Raw genomic sequence first — 24,093 nt, forward strand, 5'->3', positions numbered from 1 at the left:
TTTTTAAACACATTTTTCAAAATAGCATGAAATAAGCATTTCAGTTTAGTTACATGAAGACAAGTGTACCTTTTGGAATCAACTGAATCTGCAGTGGGAAAAATTATCTCCAATCTTACACCAAATGTAAATTAAGCACTGGAAATAGCAGCTTTGCCAGGAAGGTTTTTATTCTAGATAAGCATTTCCTTCTCATCCTATGCAGACTGGATTATGCATGAGATATACTGTCAATTTGGTGACATCAAGAGAATATAAAGCTTCAATATTTGTAAGCCTGGAAACGTCTGAAAAGCTGAATGGCCTTAGAAAAAAGTGACCCGTCAACCTAGCATTGATATTTGAATGATAAGCTATCTTTGTAGCAGACATGTTTCTTGTCATTTTGTAAAATGTTTATTCTCCTCAGCACAAGTTTGCTGGTTGGCAGCCTTAGAGGGACTCAGAGCAGTGTATCTCAAAATCTGGTCCTTAGATCACTTGTGTCAGAATAACCTGGAATACTTGCAAAATTCAGACTCTTGGACACCTCCTACGTTTACAGAGGATCTGTGAGCAGAGCCTAGAATCTGCATTCTTAACAGGCTTCTCCCAAGGTGAGAGTTATTCATACTAAATTTTGAGAATTAGTGTTAGAGTTTTCTTGCTAGTATCGCAATGGCAAGTGTTGTTTTCTTCTAAGAACATTAAAAAAAAAAAAAAAAAAAAGCTCCCAGATGCTCACTGTTCTGAGCCTTTCCCTTATAGCACCAAACATGTTGACCTCATCTCTTAGTAGGGTCCTGTTGCCAGGGAGCCCTTCATGAACCATCTCTAGAAGCAAACCAAGCTTGCTTTGGAGCATAAGGCCCAAGGGACCACAGCTTGCAGATCCCTCCTACCAGTTGAATACTCCATCATCCTCCCCAGCTTTTTGGTGACTTGTGGGAGTAACAATCCCAGGAGCCTCTACCTTTTGAGGTAGGGAGAAAGTTTTTAAGCAAATGATTGTGGGAATGTACCCCAAACAATGGAAGGCCTGAGAGAGAGCAGAACAAGAATGCTGGGTGCATTATTGTCGCCTCAACAGATAAATTTGGCGATCTCAGTGCTGAAGCTGTTAATTTGACAGGCAAGTGTGTGGCTGAACCCAGGGCCTTCTGTCCTCTATTGCCAAAATTTCCATCTAGAAACCCATATAAGGGATCCAGTAACCTCTGTATCCATAAAATCCCTGACATTTAAAAATGAAAAATAGGGAAGATTTTGGAAGAATGGTTCAAAGCATGGACTGAGGAGTTAGCCAGATCTGATTCAAGTCCTAGTTCTTCCATTTACTACCGAGGTGACCTTGAGCTGCATCCTTGGCCCTGTAAGCTTCAGTTTCCTTACTTGAAGATTGAGGGTAAAAGCACCTGCCTAATAGCAGTTGTCTTTGGGATTTTGTGATCTTATAAATCAGGTAATATTTGTCACACAATATATACTCTACATATGGTAGCTTTTAATTTATTATAGTAACTTTATTTTATTTATTTATTTATTAGCCCTGGAGAGTTGCAGCAGAAGAGGAAAAAGAAAGGAATACAACAACGCAGGAGATGCTCTGGATATAATAGAGGGTTAGTACTAAATGGTAATTGTACTAAGTGGGGAAAGGGACAGAAGAATGCAGACTGTGGTGCCAGCTTGGGTTTTGTCATGTATTGCCCTAGCTCAGGTGCTGTCTCCTCTACTTTTTTTTTACCACGTTATTTAGCCCTTAATTACATACTTTCTTAACCCATTTTAAGAAACTGCCCATGTGATCTGTCTAAAGTTTTAATCCTGGTTTTGGATTTAAGTATCAGTGATCTTCAACCTTGCAGGAACTTAAATATGGTAGCTCTTTCTTTCCTTGGGATCCAGTTTCTGGAATTGTTGAGGGGAAGAGACTTCTATCTCCATTCCTGTAGGAATAGATCTAGAATTCAGCACCAAACTGGCTTCTCCAAGCCATGGTGACATGGTCAGAGAGACCCCTGCCCACAGATTTTTAATGCTACCTTTAGCATTAAAAATCTTTACAAAATGCTTTATCTCCCATCAGCTCATTTGCTCTTACAACAGCCCTGTTAGGTAATATTAATAGATGACTCCTATGAGACATCTCAAATCATTCTTTCTCTCTCCCTTCATTCTTTCTTGCAAACCTGTTGCTAGACTAGTCTTTGTTTTCATAACATAAGTTTTCTAAAATCAGAATCCTTTAATCACTCAAATTGAGTCTCTTCTGCCTGACTTTTAAGGTGGCCATAAAACCAGGGTGTCTTCCTATACTACACAGTGTCTCTCCATAGTTCCAGGAGCATGGTAAATTCACTTATCACCATTCATTAACCCTCATTGCTTCCCTTAATAGTGATGCCTTCTTTCTAACCACCCAAATTCTATTCATTCTTAAAATTCAGATTCCTTCTTGGAGCCTTCCCAGATCATTGACATCTAAAGAATCCTGCTCTCCTCTGAATTCCTAAGATAGCCACTGCTGTGTGTTTAATTATAGCCTGGACTTAAAGTCCTAATGGGAAAAAAGTATATAATTAATTTGATATAGTGAACAAAGCATTGGATTACTTGAGTTTTTAAGACTTGACTTCTAGTAAGGGACTGTGTGAGCCAAGCCACATTGATGCACATTTCTGGTTCTGTTTCCTGACCTGTGAATGGAAAGGATTGGGGATGATTTTAATGATCCCTTCTCATTTTGAGATTCTGGGATAACTTGGCCTTGCTTATGTTTTATGGGACTGGAGCTCTAATTGAGTTCTTGGATGGAAACATCAGGAATGGACACTTAGTGCCTTCAGGACTTATTCTATCCCAGAGGTTTCTAATGCTACATTTGACAATTTTCAAATGCCATGTACCTTTTATGGTGAGCTTTTTAAACATGAGATTTCAGAAAAGGGTATTGGAGGATGAATTAGGTAGCATAACAATATGTATTAGGAACAGGAAAGCCCTATCCTTGTGGATTATTTCCTGTGGTAGAATAAATAAGGTCAGCTACTAGATAAACTTTAGCCTTGGCATTTATAATTTATTTGTGTTTCCTCTTCATTGGATATTGCATATAATTATATTTTCTTTTTAACCATTTTATAACTTGGAAAACATTAGCATGGTCAAAATTCTAGGGTTTACAATAGATGACTTTTTGTAATAATCTGGTTGGTGACATGTTGTGAGTCTGCATATGTATGTACATATATCATATGCACATTACACTTAAATTAAGAAGGGCATCCCTGAGTAATGAGTTGCTATTATAAACTGACCAGACTTAAGAAGAATATCTCTTTAAAGTGTGTTGACATTTAATTGACCTTTGAAAGTTCATTCTGTTAATCATATTCAAAGTGCTGAAGCTATGGTTGACTGCTCTGGTGTTTTTACCTTCGGTCATGCTTAGCATATAAATTTTTCAGCATAATTGTTACTTATTTAGCAAGAGTTTCCTTTCTTTGAAAATAAGAGTTGTGTTTGTATATTTGAGTCTTTTTTTTAAAAAAACTTTGCTTCAGGCTTAGTGAAGTTGGAGGTTTGAATTGAAATGCGTCCCTGTCATTAGTTGTATGGAGTGTGGCTTCTTGATATAGGAGTAATGGAAATTTCTTGCTTAGATGAAGTGTACTTTTCTTCCTGCAGAAGTTAGAACTTTTCAAGGTACAATGTTAAAATCTAGAGAAACATAACACTTTAAAACTATGTTTCTTTTCTTTTCACATAATAAAATTGTGAAAATCTTTCAATTCCATATGTATAGTTTTAGTGCTAATACTTTTTATTAAACAAGTATTCAAAATATGTATTTTTATAGCAAACTCTAATTATATTCCTTGAATTTCTGTGAGTGGAATTTCACTTTATTGTAAGCTACAGTATATTTTTTTTTTAAAAAAAAGTTTGTTATGTTTCTTTTTAAAATATTAACATTTTATTACTAGCACCCAGAGAAAATCTGCTGAAATGTTTAAAACATTTTTTTTTTTACTGTATGAGATTAGTCTGTGGGAGTGATTTTTAATGTTGTTAGTTGTCTCTCAGGTTTTTTTAAATTTGACATTTCTGAATACCATGGAAAATTAACTAAAGTTATTTTTAAATTTTGATAGAAAAATAAAAACATGTAATTTCCAATTTTTGGTTATTTATCTTTGAGACTCCAGACTTAATTTTTTAAGCATTTTTACTTTAAAAACAGTTTTTAAATAGGGAAGGTAATGTTTAAACCAGAGTTTTTATCATGAGCTAATTTTATACTTTCCAAATATGTAGCTCCATATTAAAAATGTATTCTTTTCCCTGTTTATAATAAGCTTTGATGTCATTATAACATTTACTTATTCATACAAATATGGTAGACAAATATGGTAGATAGCCATAGCCTTGTTGTCATGAAGCTGGCCTTAATTTCTCACCATCTTCTCACTTTTAACATTGTCTTATTTTTTTCTTTTACCCTTTTCTGTGTCCAGTTTTTTAACTTAAAGCTGTCCTTTTCCTAATTATAGCCCTATTCCAAATGAAAATAAGTCCTTTTTTCTTAGTCCAAACATTTAACTTCAAACCCTTTCCTTTTTAAAATATACACAATGAAACATCTTAAAACTATTATTTAAATAATACCTAAAGAATTTGAAATGACTACAGTGCTAAATAGTCATATACAAGATGTCCAGACCACAGGTACACTCTCATGCTTCCATTTTGTAAACTGTGGTTCAGCAGGTAAATTGATTTAGTTCTTCATTAATACATGTCTCAGTATCAGACCAAAATTGGTTAGATACAGAACTTTTAAAATAAAGTCTGGAAGATGGCTGAGTAGGTAACCCCAGGACTCCTCCTTTGAAACAGCTAGTTGATGGGCAGGAACTGTCTGCAGCAACTGTTCTGGGACTTCAGAGGCCAGGGAAGCACTATACAGCATCCAGGGAAGAGTGGGAGGAAGAGGATGAGAAACTGCAATAAAGAATTATGGCAAGCTGTGAGCACCCATCCCCCATCCTTGAGGTGGGACACCTTGGGATCCTGTCCCTGGCTGGCTGCTGTGGCTGAAAATGGATGTGGAAGTCCTATTTCCCAAGAATGGGTGGGGTCGGGGGGAGGGGCATTGCGAAGCACTGATCACGGCTTTTGTTCAATGAATTTGGATTGCTGGGTCCTGGCTCTGAGCTGCTGTTTCAACCTGCCCTGAGAAGTTACAGCTAGGGCCATTGTTTCAACCCCACCCCCAACAGGGGTGAAGCTAGTAGGGATTTGAAGACACACTGCCTTCTAGGGCTGGGGGAGCAGTTTGATGAAGGGCACCATCTGCAGGCCAGGAAAGAGCAGCTTTGGGGACTTGTCAAAAAGGTTTCTGGCATCTTTCCTGAGCCCCTCCCCAGGGCTCTTTGGAGCTGGCCTGCACCCCCGTTGTGGGTCTCCTGCCAATTTTGGCTGGGAAATAGTGATTTGGGAAAGTTTTCTCTGGAGTGACCCTCCTCCCAGAATTTGCTCTCCAGGCAAAAGCAGCTAGAGGCAATGAAAGACATGTAAAAAATACTATACAGGCAAAACAAAAACAAACAGAACAGAAAAGATTCCCAGAGAAGGAAAAGAAGAAAAGAAGCTTTCTCCTGCAGGAGAAACAATTGCATAAATAGTACAAACTTAAAAATTGTACCTGCTATCTAGGGCCAAAATCAGATAAAGAAGAGTGGAAAAAATCTAATCAGTTAAATGCAGGCAAGTCTAAAGGTCTAGGATAAGTTGAACCAAGTGTCAAAGTAGAACCTTAACAGAAAGCCAATCAACAATAAAACCCTAGACAAGAGAGAGAAACTGACCTTCAGAGTAAACTCATCAAGATAATCACATTTCTAGACATCAGCAAAAGATTACAAGCCATACTAAGAGACAGGAAGATATGGCCTGGTCAGAAAAACAAATTAAAATTTCTAAGGACACACAGAATTTGCAACAACTAATCAAAGATGCTCAAATGAATCTCCTAAATCAATTCAAGGAGATGAATGAATATACGGTTAAAGAGATAATGGATATTAACTGACTTGGGAAACATAAAGAAGAATTTGAAAGTATGAAAAGGAACATAACAAAATTATTGGAATGAAAGTGACTATAGAAGGGATTAAAAATACTCTAAAGGCATACAGCAGCAGATTGGAACAGGCAGAAGAAAGAATCAGCAAATTAGAAGATAGGACAATCGAAATCTTACAGACGGAAGAATAGATAGAGAAGAAAATGGAAAAATTTGAGTAGGGTCTCAGGGCTTTGCGACCCTACTCAAAAATGCACAAATATAGGCATCATAGATGTCTCAGAAGGGTAAAAGAAGGGATGAGGGACAGAAAGAATTTTGAGGAAATAATGGCTGAAAATTTCCCAATTCTTATGTGAAAGACAGAAATATATATATCTGAGAAGTACAGCATACTCAGAATAGAATAAATCCTAATAAACCTACTCCAAAATGCATACTAATCAGAATTTCAAATGCTAAAGATTAAGAGAGAATCCTGAAAGCAACAAGAGAAAAGTGATTCATCACATACAAAGGAACCGCATGAGACTAAATGCTGATTTCTCATCAGAAACCATGGAGGCAAGAAGGCAGTGATATATATTAAAGGTACTTAAAGAGAAAAACTACCAGCCAGAAATTCTTTATCTGGAAACACTATCCTTCAAAAATGAGGGACAGTTTAAAATATTCACAGATAAACAGGAACTGAGAGTTCTCAACAAGAAATCTGTCCTACAAGCAATACTAAAGGGGTTCTGCAGGCTAAAAGGAAAAGACAGAAGAGAGAGAAGCTTGGAGGAAAGTATAGAAATGAAGATTATCAGTAAGGGTAACTAAAAGGGTAAAAAGAGACAAAAATAATTTATGACCTATAAAAGCCAAAGTATAAAATGGTTGAAGTAGATACTTTCTTCACAGTAATAACATTGAATATTATGGATTAAACTTCACAGTCAAAACACACAGATTGGCAGAATGGATAAAAAAGTATGATTCAACTATATGCTGTCTAAAAGAGATCATATTAGACCTTAAAAAACAAATAGGTTGAAAGTGAAAGGTTGGAAAAAGATATTCCATGCAAACAGTAACCAAAACAGAGCTGAGGTGGTTATACTATCGGACAAAATAGACTTTAAATGCAAAACTGTTACAAGATACAAAGGAGGACACTATTACTAAAAGGGGCAATCCACCAGGAAGACATAACAATCATAAATATGTATGCACCTAACCAGTGTCCCTAAAATACATGAGGCAAACACTGGCAAAACTGAAGGGAGAATTAGATGTCTCTACGATAATAGTTGGAGTCTTCAATACACCACTCTTATCAGCAGGTAGAACATCTAGACAGAGGATCAATAAAGAAACAGAGAACTTGAATAATGTGATAAATGAACTAGACCTAACAGACATATACAGAACATTGCCCCTCAAAACAGCAGGATATATATCCTTCTTGAGTGCTCATGGATCATTCTTCAGGATAGACCACAAGTTGAATCATAAAACAAGTCTCAATAAATTTAAAAAGATTGAAATTACACAAAGTGCTTTCTCTGACTATGATGAAATGATGCTGGGAATCAATAACAGCAGAGAACTGGAAAATTCACAAATATAGGGAAGTTAAACTGCATACTGTTAAATAATCAGTGGGTCAAAGAAGTTCCAGGGAAGTCAGTAAATATCTTGAGAGAAATGAAAATGAGAACAAAACATATCAAAATTTATGGGATGCAGCAAAGTTATTGCTGAGAGGGAAATTTTGTAGTCATAAATGCTTATATTAAAAAGAAGAAAAAGCTAAAATCAATGACCTAAGTGCATACCTGGGGGAACTAGAAAAAGAATGGAAGATAATCCTAAAGCAAGCAGAAGGAAAGAAATAGCAAAGATTAGAGCGGAAATAAGCGAAACTCAGAATAAAAAAAAATAGAGAAAATTAACAAAACCAAAAGTTGGTTCTTTAAGAGGGTCAATAAAATTGACGAACCCTTAGTTAGACTTACAAAGAGAAAAAGAAGATGCAAATAAATAAAATCAGAAATGAGAAGGGAAACACTACTGACCCCATAAAAATAAAAAAGATCGTACAAGGATACTGTGAACAACTGTATGCCAACAAATTAGACAACTGAGATGAAATGGACACATTTCTAGAAACACCTAATCTACACTGACTAGAAGAGACAGAAGACCTCAACAGACTAATTACAAGTGAAGAGATTGAATCAGTCATCAAAAACCTACCAACAAAGAAAAGCCCAGGGCAGCTGACTTCACAGGAGATTTCTACCAATCACTCCAAGAAGAATTAATACCAATAAAGTAACTTTACCTAATTCATTGTATGAAGCCAACGACATCACCCTAATCCCAAGGCCAGGTAAAGATACTACAAGAAAAGTACAGACCAATTTCTCCAATGAAAATAGACACAAACATCCTCAACAAATTGGATCTAGCAACACATTAAAAGAATTAAGTGGGTTTTATCCTAGGTATGCAAGGGTGGTTCAACGTAAGAAAATTAATGAATGTAATATACCACTTTAACAGAATGTAGGAAAAACACAACATGATTATCCCAATTGGTGCAAAAAAGGCTTTAGACAAAATCCAACATCCTTTCTGGATAAAAACACTTAGAAACCTAGGAACAGAAGGAAACTTCCTCAGTGTGATAAAGGGCATATATGAAAAACCCACAGCTAACATCATACTCAGTGGTGAAAGACTAAAAGCTTTTCCTCTAAGATCTGGAACAAGACAGGGATGCCCACTGTCACCACTGTTATTCAACATTGTGCTAGAAGACCCAGCTAGAGCAATTAGGCAAGAAAAAGAAATCAAAGTCTTCCATATTGGAAAGGAAGAAGTAAAACTTTCACTATTTGCAAATAACATGATCCTATATAGAAAGTCCTGAAAAGTCTACAACAAAGCTAGTAGAGCTAATAAATGAGTTCAGCAAAGTGTTGGGATACCAGGTCAACACGCAAAATTCAGTAGTGCTTCTATACACTAATAATGAACAATCTGAGGAAGAAATCAAGAAAACAATTCCATTTACAATAGTGATTAAAAGAACCAAATAACTAGAAATAAATATAACTAAGGATATAAAGTACCTGTATTCAGAAAACTAAAAAACATTGCTAAAAGACATCAGAGAACACCTAAATAATGGAAGACATTCCAAGTTCATGGATTAGAAGACTGAATATTGTTAAGATATCACTTCTGCCCAAAATGGTTTACAGTTTCAACACAATGCCAATAAAAATTCCAACAGTCTACTTTGAAGAAATGGAAAAGCTGGTTATCAAATTTATTTGGAATGGTAAGGGTCCCCAAACACAAGAAACACCTTGAAAAAGAAGAACAAAGTTGGAGGACTTACCCTTCCTGACTCTAAAACATGTTACAAAGCTACAGTGGTCAAAACAGCATGGTACTGGCACAAGAATAGATATATTGACCAATGAAATCTAATTGAAAGTTCAGAAATAGAACCTCACCCCTATGACCAATTGATTTTTGGCAAGGCTCCCAAGTCCACTCAACTGGGACAGAATAGTCTCTTCAACAAATTGTTTTGGGAGAATTGGATATTCATATGCAAAAGAATGAAAGTGGACCCCTATTTCACATCTTAAATAAAAGTTAACTCAAAATGGATCAATACCTAAATATAAGAGCCAGGACCATAAGACTTCTAGAAGATAATATGGGGAAGCATCTTTAAGATCTTGTGGTAGGCAGTGGTTTCTTAGACTTTACATCCAAAGTGAGCAATGAAAGAAAACATAGATAAATAGGACGTCCTCAAAATTGAAAATGTTTGTGCTTCAAAGGACTTCAAGAAAGTGAAAATGCAGCCTACTCAATGGGAGAAAATATTTGGAAACCACAGACCTAATAAGGGTTTACTATCCAGAATATCTAAAGAAATTCTACAACTCAACAATAAAAAGACAAACAGCCCAATTAAAAACAGGCAAAAGACTTTAATAGAAATTTTTCCAAAGAAAAATTGTAAATACAATTTTCTTTTCCGAAGAAAATTTGTAAATACAAATGGTTAAAAAGCACATGAAAAGGTACTCAAAATCACTAGATATTAGGGAAATGCAAACCAAAACCATAATGAGATTTTTCACACCTACTGGAATGGCCACTGTTAAAAAAAAAAAAAACAGAAAACTACAAGTGTTGGAGAAGATGTGGAGAAATGGGAACACTCTTTCACTGCTGGTGGGAATGTAAAATGGTGTAGCCTCTGTGGAAGACAGTTGGGCGGTTCTTCAGGAAGCTGAGTATAGAATTGCCATATGATCATATGATCTGGCAATCCCACTGCTAGGTATATACCCTGAAGAACTGAAAGCAGGGACTCGAACAGACATTTGTACACCAATGTTCATAGCAGCATTAATTGCCAAAAGATGGAAGCAACCGAAATGTCCATCAATCAATAAATGGATAAACAAAATGTGGTAAATACATATGATGGAATATCATTCAGCTGTAAGAAGGAATGAAGTCCTGATGCGTATGACAACATGGATGAACGCTGAGGACATTATGTTGAGTGAAATAAGCCAGACAGAAAAGGACAAATATTATATGATCACGCTGATATGAACTAATTATAATAAGCAAACTCGTAGAATTAAAATCTAGAATATAGGTTACCAGGGGATAGAATGAGGGTAGAGAATGGGGAGCTGATGCTTAGTTTATGCAGAATTTCTATTTAGGTTGATTGTAAATGTCTGGAAATGGATCGTGGTGATGTTAACACATTATTGTAAGTGTAATTGTTGAAACTGGTTGAATGAATCGAGTGAATGTGGTTATAAGTAGAAGTTTTGGGTCGTGTATGTTACTAGAAGGAAAATTAGAAGATAAAACATGGTACTGTATAACGCAGTGAACTCTGTTATGGAAGCTGGATTGTGGTTAATAGTGCAAATATGAGTGTTTGTCCATGATTTTTATCAAATGTATGACAGTATTGCAAGGTGTTAATAGGGTGGTAAATAGGAAAAAATACACCTAATGTAAGCAATAGGTTATAGTTAACAATAATATTTTAATACTCTTTCATCAGTTTTAACAAAGGTACCACACTAACGCAAACGTCAACAATAAGGGGGTATATGGGAATGTATTTTTTACATAACTGTGTATACCTACAACTTCTCTAATTTAAAAAAAAATAATTTAAAAAAATCCATTATGCTAACTGAAAGAAACCAAAGTATTACATGTTGTATTATTCCATTTATATAAAATATAAATATAAATAAATTTATAGAGACAGAATTAGTAGTTTTGTAGGGATGGGGAAGGATAGAGGGATTGAGAGGTGTCTGCTAAGGGGTATGGGATTTTTCTTTTTGAAGTAATTAAAATGTTCTAAAGTTGATTTTGGTGATGGATACACAACTCTGTGATTATACTAAAAGCCATTGTACGCTTTGGATGGATTGTATGGTATGTGAATATATTTCAGTAAAACTGCTTAAAAAAAAAAAGTCATTGGAGCTTCTGCCTTGGTCACTCTCCTATGGATCACTTGTTCTGGGTTGGGGCCTGGCTGCCATGTCACAAGGATATTCAAGTGTCCCTATGGAGACCCACAGAGTGAGTCATAGCTGCCTTCAGTCAACAGCCAGGAAGGATCTGACACCTCCTTTTAACATCTGCAGCTTGAAAGAGGACCCTCCAACCCCAGTCAAGCCTGGGATTGACTGTAGATCTAGCTGACATCTTGGTTACAACCTTATGAGATACCCTGAGTCAGAACCATCCAGCTAAGATGTTCGCAGAAACTGAGATAATGCTTGTTTTTTTAATCTACCAAATTTTGAGGTAATTTGTTATGCAACAAGAGATAACTAATACAGTTCTGCTCACTGAAAAAAATAAAAAATAAAGTCTGGTCCCTTAGGTTATCTATCTTGATCTTGGTAATTCTACTGGATTGATGACAGGTATTGACAAAATCAATATATTTGCTTTTCTTTTGTATTTGAAGTCTGTTTTGCCACCATGAAGAGCTTTCTGTCATAAGAATCTGAACACGTATTCACATATAATTTATTTTATTTGATAAATCCTTATATCACACTTTCATGTGCCAGACGCTTTTCTAAACACTTTACAAATATTAACTTATTTAATCTTCTTAACTCTGTAGTTATATTTATCATCTTCATTTTAAAGTTGAGAAAACTAAGGTGAAGAGTTTTATTTTAGAGTAGGATCTTAAGAGGTGGGAGACTGATAGGTGTAGTCGGAGTGGATAACTTAGCAGTGCTGAGAAGCAGCAGAAAGATGTGCATAGTTTTGGAAAGAAGACTTTATGTGGACAGGATCAGAGACTCAGCTGGGCCCAGTCCTACTCACGGTGCTTCCTGTTCAGCTTGGTGAAGTGAGCTGTACTGGTTGATTGTGATTCTCATAGGGCTGCAGGAACTTTATACCTTATCTCCTCCTAGCATTTCTTGGCTAACTCAAGGTTTCTTGCTTCTGGACGGCTTAGCTGATCTCTCAGCTGGAAGCTTGGGTGTTGCAAATACCATTGGAGAATTTTTTTTTCCCAGCCTGAACTCCAGCTCGCTACATTCCCTCCTCTTGTCCTTCTTTGTGTATTACTTCAAAAATATTATTTAACAGTGTTTATCTATGTGTGTTGTATGAGGTTTAGAGATTGATGTCAAACAATGGGATTAAAGGACAAAGTCATCTTTTCTATTGGAATTGGTGACTGACAAAGATGGGAAAACAGATGAAAGAAAATTCGGGGAAAGGTGAGAGGCATCAGAGAAAAGGAAAGATATTAAGGGGAAAAAGATGTGAAAAATGAAAGGAAGAGAATTACTGATTTACTTGACACCCATACTCCTCTCCAGCTTCACTATACCAGAGATAATTTCTCTTTTCCCTGACAACACCAGGGAGTTGTGCGTTATGTGAGTGGAAAATTTCTTCCTTTTGCATTTTGAGACTTGGGTGTGCTGCTTTGAGATGCCACTGGTATCTAAGTTATGTTTGTTTATACTGGATATTTTTCTCTGTAGCCTTTGTGGATGGGGCTTATAATACAAACAATACTGTTAGCAGAACTGCAGGTACTGGATTGCAATGTTTATTTTATTAGTTAAAAACTGCCAGAGTCCTAGGACTTCTGAGCACTTTTAGAAAATATCAGAGGCAATCTTAGGAAGCGGTTTAGAAAAACAGAAGAAAATAAGACAAGTTAGGACTTTCACGCCCTGGAATGCCAACCAGTATTGTACATTTTTTTTTCAATTAATGTTTTCAAAGATTTTAAATTAGGGTAGTTCATGAATTAGATAGAGAATGAGTTTAAAGTACTCTTTGTAATTAGATATTCTAAATAAAATTAAAATAGAGCATTTTTTTGTTTTCATGGAATGTAAAACTAAGGTTAATAAGAATTCTTTAGGGAACTAAGGATTTTTTGGATGCCACTTAAATCATCTGTAATAACTTCTTTTGGTCAGATAACAGATCTGAAAGTATTTCTTACTGATTTATGATTGTATTGGGACAGGATAATTGAAATTGTGGCACTTCCAGAAAATCCAAGATTATATTATCAGTCTTACTCTTAAGCATTCTGATAATTCTCTTTTAATCCTGCTTTCCCTATAGAAAAGGTAAATCATCCATTAACATTTACATAAAAACTCAATTTAAATAACAATATTGAGCTGACCTAAATGGTAAAAATATTGATTTGAAGAAATTAATTTATTTTTAAATACTTGTTAATTTCCGAGATAGATGGGCCTGGTCTTACCAGGTTTGGTTAGATTCCTATCTGTAAAACAAGTTAATTAAGATTATTTCTTGATCATTGCATACCTATAAAGGTGTTCAAACATTTGAGGAATGACTAATAAATTATTCTAACAGACTAGAAGGGGGGGAGAGTGATCACTTTTCTTTCTCATTTGTTCTTATTTAACTTATCCGTTATTTTTTCCAGTTGTCCATCCTTTCCTCTACTGTTCTCCCCATCTATACATCCTAGATTATCACCACACCACATTTTCCTAGAATTTGACAGAAATAGAACCTGACTTAAAAGCTAATGGAAAACTCCCCCATGCTTTTTCATACCCTCTTTTCTCCACAACTAGCAGAGCAAACTAGGAGTTGGGGGTGTCACTGTTACTGCTGTGGCTACCCTATTGGATTGACTTGAACTTTTATACTTCTACTCTTAATGCTTAAATCTACAAATGAAATTAGGGGTCAGTTATACTGTATTCCCACCTTTTGCTATCCCCAGTGGCTCAAATTTAGCATGAACCTGCTTTGAGTTAAACATATTAATTAGAAGAATATAGTGGAATGAAATCACAACACAGGTTTTTAAATAGCTAATTTTTGAATTGAATGAAGTATAGTTTTTATCTTGTGAGTTTACAGTTATTTCACTGAAGATATAGAAATCCTTACATGAGCAACTGCGCTGCTGATACCACGAAACAATGTGTCAAACATTAACTTGGAGTAAAACTCTACTGAAAGCGTTTCTGATTTTGAAGTGCAGTGAGCTATTTTAAAGTAAGTTGCCTATCTTCTACATGGAATGGTGTACACAGGTCTTGCAACCTGATTCAGAGGTTGGCTCTGAGTAAGAATTTTTTTTTGGCCCTGTCCTCTCCATGCTTTGTCACTATTTGCCACATATACAAGGTATATGAGTTTTTCTTTCCTTTGCTCCCAATATTGCCAGACAATATTGGAGACAATTAAGTTCTACAGAAAGCTTCATAAGTCATCTACTAACTACTGTGTCTGTAAATATACTCTCAAACTATTTTGTAGGCCTGCTATTTTTAAAAATGTGTGGGTGTGGGAAGTGATGGTGAATGAAGTCAGGGTAATTGGTGGTTCTTTGCATTAAGAAAAATCTGAGTAGTTAAGGGAGAAAGTTATCTTCTTATGCTTCCATGATTTGTGTATGCATAATTTTAAAGATTCTTCCAATCCTGCCCTACTCCAGTTCCCACCCCTACCTCACAAATTCAAGCAATGGAGGAACTAGAGTCATAGGATTTTATAGCTAGAGGGAATTTAGAAAGAATCTGATTAACTCTCTTATTATAGTTGAGGAAATTGATGTCCAGTGAGGTCAATTGAGATCACATAACTTGTTTAAAAGCCCAAATGACATGTTAGTAGTTTGTTTATATTAGTAGACAGTGTTCTATTTAATCTTCCCTAACATGCTTATAACCAGAAAGTAATAATAAGGAAAAATAACTAGCACATACATGGTACTTTCTCATACATATTTAGTGAGTTCTTAGCAGGGCTCTGCGAGATAAATGTATTATAGTTTCTATTTACAGAGAAAATAGGCTTAGTGAGGCGAAGAGACTCCATGTCAGCCATCTGCTGTAAAAGGGGCTGGTGTTCCGTGTCTTACCCCTTGGCAGAAGCGTTGGCTGGTCTCAAGACAGTTGTCGTAGACCACAGGATAGGGAATCTCATCTTCATATCATGGCTCTGGCTCTAAATTTGGGCTAATAATGATCTTTTGTCTCTATTTCATCACTTTTTTAAAGGAAAACAAAGAGCACTTTTTAAAGAGCTATGAGCTCTTAAACTCTTGAAAAGAAAGGTTCTAGATATTGTAAATAAAATGTGTTTTAAGAATCTCCTTATTAAAATATAAATAATTCAGCCAGTGTATATTGGGTACTTACCATGTGCAAGGCCCATTATGGGGTGCTCAGTGGATAAAAAAGTGATGGAGGCAGTATCACAGCCTTCAGGGAAAAGGCTTATGCCACATTCTCTCCTGGCAAAGATTTCATGAGAAATGACATATCATCTGCATTACTCTTGAGATATGAAAGAAATTAATTCTTATGTTTGAAGTGGGGCATTTTCCTCACGTAATTGTATTAAAGTATTCATGTTAAAGAAAATATGCAAGATACAGAAAAAAAAAAAGATAAAAAAATCATAGCTCCATGACCCAAACACAACTGAATATTTCTTACAGTCTTTATTTTTTGTATATATGTTTTCTTAATTTTTAACATGGTAATTATATCACACATATAACTTTTTCCTTGACTTTTCTTTAACTAGATGGGATAGCTAATGTTGTTCTATGTCATTGCATAGCTTCGTAAGCATGTTTTAAAGATTACATAATTTCAGAATGGGTCAATTTCTAAGTTTGCCAATAATCTGGCTGTTTTTTCCTATGACTATTATTGATGTTATTTTATGCAAAATGATTAATAAATGACTAAACCTTAACTATTACTAACAAATACCTTCTAAAATAATGAGGTAAGTAGTAGATTGTTTTCTAATGGTTCTTTAAGAACATCAAAATCATTTAACTTATTTAAATATGTACTGTTAATCTAAATTAGAAATGGGTATTTTTAATTGTGAAATTTAAAAGCAAAAAATATTTTAAAATGCAGTCTCTATTATAGAAATGTGTGCCTCTGAAATAATTTCTCATTACTCTGAAGGTATAGTATTAATCATGTTGAATTTTTACTTTTCAGAGAATTTAATCTAATAGCTTTGATTTAAAAGGTGGAAGGGGTTCTGTTTGTATTCTGCCATGTGATTATTACAATTCATCTTAAATTCACCTAATGTCCCTTTAAGTGTACAATTTTATATTTCAGCAGGACTGGGAGGGCATTTCTAGGTGAGGTTTTTTGTGAATTGTCTGATGGAGGAGTAGCCCATAAGAAGGGAAGAGCTGAACCAGCAAGGTGGTCTGAGGGATGCATTCTGGGAAATGCTGATAGTGATGTGCCTGAGGGAAGGGAGGAAGTTGGTGTGGGAGGAGTGGATGGAAAGTCCCTTATTAGCCTGAAGGCTGGGATGCCCTGGCCCTCTAGATTCCCCCTCCTTAGCAAGAATGCCAGCCAAAGTGGGGGAGGAGGGGCTCCTGGCAGATAAGGGAGTAGGGTGATAACAATCCAAAAACTCTCTGATAAGCTTTGAGAGCTCCTGTCTGGGGAACCCTAGCCTAGATTGTAAATATTGTTGTCCTAAAGGAGAATTTGGCAAATAGTGAGTGACTGACTGAATTAATTTTATCACTAAAACGCATCTGGATATTTGTTTCCACTCAGAAAAAAACTTTTTTATTTGCTAATTTTGTATGTTCAATTTATAATTAAAAGACAATTTTTATTGAACTGTCAACTATCATTTTTATTCAACCCTCTACCCCAACCCCACAAGTGATTCAGAAGAGCTTATGATAAGCAAAACATTGTAATAGGAAAGTGAGTGATAGATGTGATTTCAGCTCTCCAAGCTTCAGTATCCTTATCTGTTTGATGATGATGATCATAACTGCTTCATAATTCTGTGGCAGTGATTAAATGGGATCATGCATATACATTACTTGGCAAATAGTAAATATTCAGTTTGTATTAATGTCAGGCTTATTGAAATTAAGGCTATAAACCTGAATACATACACTTATACTTAGCATAATTCTCAGTTTATTTTCACTACCATTTTACTTCAGGGAATGTTAATTGAAAAAAAATATTTTTAGAGTAGAAGATATTTTACCCTTTATAACTTTGTAAGCTCTATGCTACCCAACATAATACTTTTCTTCCTAGAATTTGGGTTTCTTAATTTTCCATGTGTGCACAATACATGGGAAATTTTTCACAGTAAATTCCTGCCACCTTCAACCATGTTCAAGAGGCAATGGCCAAGTAGGTCTATGTTTCTATTAATTACAAAAAAAAAAAAAAAAAATGCAAGGGAAGGTTCATCATCACTGTCATTAGCAAAAAATATAACAAGAACTGAGACGTCTTTGAATTAGGCTAAAAAATAGTGTGGGCTACTAAATGTAAAAGAATGAATAGGAGAAGGTGAAGATTAATTTTAAAGGAGGGCATGCCAGGTAGAATTTTATTTGTGCATTAAGGTCAGTTCTATGTATGCTTCTATAAAAGGAAGCAGAGACCACTTGTGTTTTGGTCAGGTTTGTTTTCTGAAGGGTAAGGACCAAATGCCAATATTATTAGTGCAACTGTCCAGGACCCTAGGCCCCAGAGAGAAGGTGAGTGGAAGATGCAAGCCTGATCACAGGACTTTGTGCCACTGCAAACACTCAGAGGCTGGAGGGAGAGGGACTAAGATGGAAACTGGGAGAAATCCTAGTAATAGATAAGGTAGGTAGGAAGGTAGGTAGGTAGGTAGGAAAGTAGATAAGTAGGTAGGTAGGTAGGTACGTTGATAGGTAGGTAGATAGAAAGATAAATAAGTGAAGTGGTGGTAACATGTACCACCTGCTAATAAGTGCCTATAATCTTACTATTCAAGCATGGGTGATTCAATTTAAAGACTCTGGTATCTGTTAAAATCCAGAGAACTGGGTATGTGAATGGAGGGAGGTGGGAGAGCTTGGGTGGCTGTAATATTTTAAGTGGTTTTTAATTAAAACATGCTCTAGGAAAATGCATGATTTATAGAATTAATAAGAGAGTTCAAGACTGAATGGTTAGAGTGGCTAAGAAAAAATTTTTAAAACTTTATCTGGGGATGGCCCTAAACTTGCCACCACCAGAAAGAATTACACAATCCTTTGAACAATTAAAACAAAAGCTGATATAGGAAAGACTAAAACCTGACCATGGATATCTAGAGCTGTGATTTTGGGTAAGGAGACTTTTATGGACCTTGCCTAACAAGACTAAAGCAGCCTGGATTCCTGTGGTTTTGAAGTATGTAAGTAGTTTTCTATGAATGGTTCTAAGGTTATATAAGACAAATCAGGGTCTGATGTGTTGGACACAATTGTATCTTATTCTGCTATATTTGTTTTTAATTTATGATTTTTAAATAGATTTACTGGTCACATTTCTCAGGTACTAGCAGGATTCTTTAATCTTAAATTTATTTAGTTTTGTCTTTCTTATATTACTGATTTCAACCAGGAAGTTAAAACAATATTATTTGATAGCTTTTGCAAAATTCACATACCCAGCACCCTTCCGCATCTAATTGAATAAGAATTGTACAGTTGATAGGATAGAAGGCAATCCAGGTATGCCCTGTTAACAAAAGCTGTCTAGATAATTCTATTGCCATCTTCTCACATTGAGAATCGCTGTTTCAAATGGAATCTGTACTGATCAATAACGAGAAAAAAGCAACTTGTTTAAACAACTAAATATCACCAAGTCTCACTTAAATTGGCAAAAATTGTTCAGCATCTTATTGGAATAAACCTGCTTTAACTTTCACATAGATTTCGTGTAACTTTGTCCTGTTAAAAAAGAAGTCCTTTCAAACAGGCTGTGAAATACTATATTGGTACGTAGAAGATGCCCTTTCAATTCTGATTTCTTGTGACTGAGATCTTATGGTCTTTCATGCTTTGTAAAATTGTTTTTTATGTTTATTCATAGAGTTATAAACAAAAGACTGGATTTTCAAAGTTGTGCTAAGGTTTAATATCTCCTCTATGTTCACTGAATTATTTGTTAGCCCTGGGTTATTTGAGGTTGTATGCTCAATATGTACTAGTCATTTACCATTTTTTCATTTTAATTTAAAGTAATTATTTAAAATTAGTAAGATTCCAAGGCAAGTAGGAGAGCTGTCACTTTGAGAAAAATTTATGGGAGTAAAAATATTTTCTTTTTGTAAAAATAGTTACTGCTATACAATGTCCTTGCAGGGTGTAAGGCTTGGTGGGGACATGTTATTTATCTGTTTTAATTAAAGGGTACCCTGCCTGTCTGTTTGTGGCTAAGTTAACTTTAAAGAAGTGGATGTCTTGCAGAGAGGTTCGCAAGATTGGTAGCCCCAGCTGAGTTTGGTGGATTGACTCACACTCTAGTCAGCAGTGGTATATGAATGCCAAGTAATAAGAATTTCTGGAATGTAGAATTGCACAGCACTGATAAAGTTTGCTTTGTTCCCCTATGTGACTTGACCCATTGAGAAAATGTGGTTCCCTAGGAAGTTTTAAGAGTTCAAAGTCTTAGTTAATAAAGAAAAAGGCACAACATAATTTAGCTTGTTTTCACCTGCTGCCTCAAAGATTAACTTTCTTAACCTTAGCAGTATAGAGTTACCCTTTGCTATAAAAGGCAATTTATGGAGCTCTTCTCATTTGTTAGTTTCAGTAAACTTGCTGCTGTTTGTGTGAATTTTGCTCTTGTTTTGGGTTTGGTATTGCAAATTACTAAGACTTCTGCCATTTGAGAACCTTATGGTAACTTCATCTAAAAACAAATCTCAGAGAAAGGCACACCCACATTCTGTATCAACTTAATCTTTCACTGGTCTTGGAAGGGTTTTGAATTACTTCAGGAAAGTAGTGACTGATAGAGTTTAGTCTTCAGTTTTCCTCATTTATTTTCATAAGAGAATGGGAGTGGAATTCAAAACATTCAAATTTGGAGTTAATGTGCGTCACTGTGTTGCAAGTGGTTTTTTTTTCCCAGTGGGAAACTTTGATCTACAAACTGATACATGCTCGTCATATACTGCATTGTTTCTTTATACCTTTCTCCTTGTTGCTTACTTTAAAAAAAAAAAAAAAAACAGCTGACTGTACAGGTCTTCTTTGGGAGCAGATTTCAGAGCAAAAATTATCTGTAAAAGGAGCATGTAAGTCTTTCCTTTTTGGGGGGTGGGGGGGTTAGGGGGTGGGAGCAGAGTTTTCAACTTTTGTATTTTCACTGTAATGCTAAGTTCGTTTAAATATAACATTTAATATTAAATGTGCAGTTTACCTAGTTAAGATAATTTAGTTTCTATATTTGGTCACTTTTGCTCAAAGAAATATTTTAATTAGGTAGTACATGCTGGAGTCATATTAAGTAACTTGGCCATTTGCCTATTTGTTTCTTGTGGCCAACGATAATGGATGAAAGCCATTTTCATGTGTTGTCCTTTACCTCTTAGTATATCACAAAATTTTTTAGTAATTTGGTAGATGAATAATAGACATCCATGCAGCTTTTCGTTTGTTTTGAATTTGAGACATTTTTGAAAATAGTCCTGTATGCGAATGAGACTTTAGTAATTTACATGCTGCCTGTACGTCTTACAGACACCTGCACGGGACCCTTCTTCAGGCTGACAAAAACAGAAAGCTAAAGAATGTATATCGCTGTTGACAGTGAGCGACTGTAAACATCCTCGACTGGAAGCTGTGAAGCCACAGATGGGCTTTCAGTCGGATGTTTGCAGCTGCCTACTGCCTCAGACTTCAAGAAGCTACTTCAGGAGCAATTATCTTGTTTACTAAAACTGAATACCTCTCTCTCTTTGAAAGGTTTTTACAAAGCTTGGGTGAAAAATAGTATACATTAAATAATTTTTAACTATCTCTGTACATTTTCAGAGCACTTCAGTGGAATAAGAAGAAAGTTACTCTCTGTTTATTTAGGACTGCCAATATTTAAAAAAAAAAAAAAAAAGTGTACCAGGGCAACAGAGCAACATTTCACAAGTCACTACAAAAAGTGATTTGTTTTATTCTGCTGTTTATATTTATCTGTAATTTCAAAGTGAGTGGTATTTTTAGAGCCATTCAATAATAATTTAGATTATTGAAATCTAAATTATTTGAAAAGGAAAAAAAGAATAAAGGCCAGAGTGAAGAGTTAATTCACTTCTACATTATTTGCATTAAACCTCTTTTATTTCCTTATAGATTGTCTTTAAGTAATAAAGTGGCAGTTTTTAATTTAATTGTCTAAAATAGACTAATCTTGACTGAACCAACACTTATTTGAAGTCTATTTGTTCTTGTTTTAACTGATCAGAATAATACATGCTGAAGCATTCATTAATATTGTCTCAATTCAATTGAACTGTTAACATTTTTATGCAATAGCTGTGTCTCTTGAAAATAATGAATGCATCAAATTCTCTCCTAAATAAACAGAGGCAATTTAAGGTTTTAAAAACAATTGTGTTGTGAATCTCTGTGAAGGGCCTAATTTCTGACTTGTCTTTTTTTATAAATTTATATTTTCGTTGAAGATTTATTTAATATGAAACACATATAATAGAGACAAAACACTTGAAAAAGAGCTGAAGGCGGCATCCTTTGTCCTCTAAAGCAGAGTATTTTCTAAACATGCAATATTTTTGTTAATGTGGAGATTATAGCCTTTGTTTCCCTATCAGTGTCTATAAGAGGTGATATTGAAATAGCGTGATCATATCTCTGTTTAAAATGTTGACTAAATGAGAGTTGACCTTCTAATAGCTTTGTTGGAGAGAGATATGTATAGAATACCTTTGTCTTTCTCTTACATAAAGCTGTCAGGTGAAAAAACTCAGTCATGATGGGGCATATGAAGTTAGTAGGCTGCTACTGAAGCAGGGGGTGGGAGAGGTAAGGGGTTCCCTCTACCAGGCACTGTGTCTGAAAATGAGAATGTGGCCTGTTTTAATGTGTAGACTTAAAACACTTAGAGAAAATAACTCAGCAGTGTCCCTGGGAACCCAACCAGATATGCTAGGTAAATGACTGTGTTGGAGAAATGTATAACAAGTTTTCCCAGTTCTCTGACCTTCATTTTCTTTAGGTTCTCCTCTTGGGTTACTTCACATCCTTTTCCTGGCCTTTCTGCCCCCTAAAATTTCCATTTTCCACCTCTATTTGGTTATTTCCTTCATGTAAGTAATTAGTAATTGGAATTTTTTGATTTGTAAAAATTATAACATTTTAAATTCTTAAACCAACAAATAGAAACTTCCATAGCATATCTTAGTAGTTTAGAAATTAATACCTATTTTTATTATGTTGTGCCCCATATTGACATGGTAACGATCTTAAATGCTATTTTTAAGTAGTATCAATAGTGTGATATCTATATTCGGATAAGATCTGGATACAATTTTGTTTTTTTAACCAAAAAAAATACAACTTAAAAAAATTTACAATATCACATTTCTTTGACTACATGGACAAAGTTATCATGCACTTAAGAAAGATAAATTAATATTTAACATAAGTTAGAAAGTCTTTATTGCTAATCACTTTCATGGGGTTTTTCTTCTTAAAATAATGTTTCTTAAATTTCATATTCATATCAGCATAATAAAATATCATGTATGAACTGGAACATAAAATTCTTGAAATAGGCTTCATGTCTGTTACAGAGAATAAAACACTGTCAAACTATAGCTTTGTAATAACTATAACTGAGTTTTGCTATAACTTTGTAATGGTAAAAAAAATAGCACCACACTGAGTAATCATCACACCTGTTGTAAATTTAGTTTTTTATTTATGATTTGCCAAAATAAAATTTGGTACATCCATGAAAGGGATATTTCTAAAAGAAGTTTTAGAACTTCTAAAAAGTGGCAGTGGTGATTCATTTAAATGATATTTATTTTTCCTGACCTTAAAATTCTGATTTGAACCTGTATTCCATTTTGTAGTGATGCTATCTGTAAGTATTACATATGTGAAATCTTTCCTCTCTGAAAGAATAACTAAAACCAGGGACAAGGACTGTAGAGACAAAGGGAGCTGTACTAGAAGGCAGTCCTATGTGGGAATTAGCGTCTTAAAACCTGTGAAATCTGTCACTGCCCAAATATATTGCTATCAGAATTAGTTTTCTTTCACTAAAATTTTGACTAAATATTATTATTGGGGGGGGGACTTTCCTGAGTGGTGTAAATTTGTGGTGGCTTAGTCACACTGATTGGAAGTTGCTGGTTATTTTTCTCTATTAGAAGAATAACAAACAGGAAGTTAATTTCTCTTAATTTTTCAAGTGATTTATTGAAATCTTAAGTTCTTAGTGAACCGTCTTCGCAATCTCACTAAAATCATGGAGAAGACTTTCTTCATGTGGTACTAAATCAGAACAAGTATTTTAAAGAGATACGGAAGATATGTTCGATAATGCGTACTATATAGTTGTCTGTTTCTACTGCCAAGCAAATGTAGAACTCTTGTTACATCATTTAAGAGATTGAGTTTTTTA

At 35.0% G+C, this 24,093-nt stretch overlaps 1 protein-coding gene across 1 annotated transcript in view; it reads left to right on the forward strand.

Moving 5' to 3' along the window:
* LOC119540636 (translation initiation factor IF-2-like) overlaps nt 1-24,093 on the forward strand; it is a 191,222-nt gene that overhangs the window by 59,609 nt on the left and 107,520 nt on the right. The window contains exon 4 of the mRNA XM_037844662.1: nt 1,527-1,601. The gene's annotated coding sequence lies outside the window, so the exon portion shown is untranslated. The remainder of the gene's footprint in view (nt 1-1,526; nt 1,602-24,093) is intronic.

This window comes from Choloepus didactylus, chromosome 7 (genome assembly GCF_015220235.1).
Source record: "Choloepus didactylus isolate mChoDid1 chromosome 7, mChoDid1.pri, whole genome shotgun sequence".
In the NCBI taxonomy this organism is placed as follows: domain Eukaryota; kingdom Metazoa; phylum Chordata; class Mammalia; order Pilosa; family Megalonychidae; genus Choloepus; species Choloepus didactylus.